This window comes from Arachis stenosperma, chromosome 3 (assembly GCF_014773155.1).
Source record: "Arachis stenosperma cultivar V10309 chromosome 3, arast.V10309.gnm1.PFL2, whole genome shotgun sequence".
NCBI lineage: Eukaryota > Viridiplantae > Streptophyta > Magnoliopsida > Fabales > Fabaceae > Arachis > Arachis stenosperma.
Genome location: NC_080379.1, coordinates 97,901,112 through 97,903,219, shown reverse-complemented (window position 1 = coordinate 97,903,219; position 2,108 = coordinate 97,901,112). Strand labels below are relative to the sequence as shown.

Below are 2,108 nucleotides of genomic sequence, written 5' to 3'. Positions count from 1 at the left end.
AGAAGGAGATTCTTGAGCCTTAAACACAAGGTAGTCCTCATTCACTTGAAGGACCAACTCTCCTCTGTCAACATCAATCACAGCTTTTACTGTGGCTATGAAGGGTCTGCCAAGGATGATGGATTCATCCTAATCCTTCATAGTGTCTAGGATTATAAAGTCAGCAGGGATGTAAAGGTCTTCAACCTTTACCAAGACATCCTCTACAAGTCCATAAGCCTGTTTCTTTGATTTGTCTGTCATCTCTAGTGAGATTCTTGCAGCTTGTACCTCAAAGATTCCCAGTTTCTCCATTACAGAGAGGGGCATGAGGTTTATGCCTAACCCCAGGTCACACAAAGCCTTCTCAAAGGTCATGGTGCCTATGGTGCAAGGTATTAAGAACCTTCCGGGATCCGGTTTCTTTTGAGGTATCTTCACCTGAGCCAAGGCATTTAGTTCATTAATGAGCAATGGAGGTTCATCCTCCCAAGTCTCATTACCAAATAACTTGGCATTCAGCTTTATGATTTCTCCAAGGTACTTAGCAACTTGCTCTTCAGTAATATCTTCATCCTCTTCAGAGGAAGGATCTTCATTAAAGCTCATGAATGGTAGAAGTAAGTTCAATGGAATCTCTATGGTCTCTGTATGAGCCTCAGATTCCCTTGGTTCCTTAAAGGGGAACTTCTTTTCGTTCAGAGGACATCCCATGAGGTTTTTCTCACTGGAAATCACGTCTTCCTCACTCTCTCCAGGTTCGGCCATGCTGGTCATGGTTATAGCCTTGCACTCTCTCTTTGAATTTTTTTCTGTGTTTTTTGGGAGAGTGCTAGAAGGAGTTTCAGTAACCTTTTTATTCAACTGACCGACTTGTGCCTCCAAATTTCTAATAGAGGATCTTGTTTCATTCATGAAACTTAGTGTGGTCTTAGATAGATCAGAGACTATGGTTGCTAAGCCAAAACAACTCTGCTCAGAGTTCTCTGTCTGTTGCTGAGAAGATGATGGGAAAGGTTTGCTATTGCCAAACCTGTTTCTCCCACCATTATTGTTATTGAAGCCTTGTTGAGGCTTCTATTGATCCTTCCATAAGAAATTTGGGTGATTCCTCCATGAAGAATTGTAGGTGTTTCCATAAGGTTCTCCCATGTAATTCACCTCTTCCATTGCAGGATTCTCAGGGTCATAAGCTTCTCCTTCAGAAGAGGCTCCTTTAGCACTGCCAGATGTAGCTTGTAATCCAGTCAGATTCTAAGAAATTATATTGACTTGCTGAGTCAATATTTTGTTCTGAGCCAATATGGCATTCAGAGTATCAATCTCAAGAACTTCTTTCTTCTCAGTTGTCCCATTGTTCACAGGATTTCTTTCAGAAGTGTACATGAACTGGTTATTTGCAACCATTTCAATGAGTTCCTGGGCTTTTGCAGGCATTTTCTTCATATGAATAGATCCACCTACAGAATGGTCCAATGACATCTTGGATAACTCAGACAGACCATCATAGAAGATACCTATGATGTTCCATTCTGAAAGCATATCAGAAGGACACCTTCTGATTAATTGCTTGTATCTTTCCCAAGCTTCATAGAGGGATTCACCTTCCTTCTGTTTGAAGGTTTGAACTTCCACTCTAAGCTTACTCATCTTTTGAGGTGGAAAGAATTTAGCTAAGAAGGCATTGACCAGCTTATCCCAAGAGTTCAGGCTGTCTCTAGGTTGTGATTTCAACCATATACTAGCTCTGTCTCTTACAGCAAAAGGGAAAAGCATGAGTCTGTAGACCTCAGGATCAACTCCATTGGTCTTAACAGTGTCACAGATTTACAAAAATTCAGCCAAGAATTGATGAGGATCTTCCAATGGAAGTCCATGAAATTTGCAATTCTGTTGCATCAGAGAAACTAATTGAGACTTAAGCTCAAAGTTGTTTGCTCCAATGGCAGGAATAGAGATGCTTCTCTCATAGAAGTCGGGAGTTGGTGTAGTAAAGTCACCAAGCACCTTCCTTGCATTGTTGGCATTGTTGTTATTTTTGGCTGCCATGTCTTCTTCTTTTTCAAAAATTTCTGTCAGGTCCTCTCCAGAGAGTTGTGCTTTAGCTTCTCTTAGCTTCCTTTTCAGAG

At 41.1% G+C, this 2,108-nt stretch overlaps 1 non-coding gene across 1 annotated transcript; it reads left to right on the top strand.

Moving 5' to 3' along the window:
* Positions 1-1,515: 1,515 nt before the first annotated feature.
* On the top strand, positions 1,516-1,623 carry LOC130971551 (small nucleolar RNA R71). The gene has a single exon (XR_009082765.1). It is a non-coding gene; the product is annotated as a small nucleolar RNA R71 (small nucleolar RNA).
* Positions 1,624-2,108: the final 485 nt, after the last annotated feature.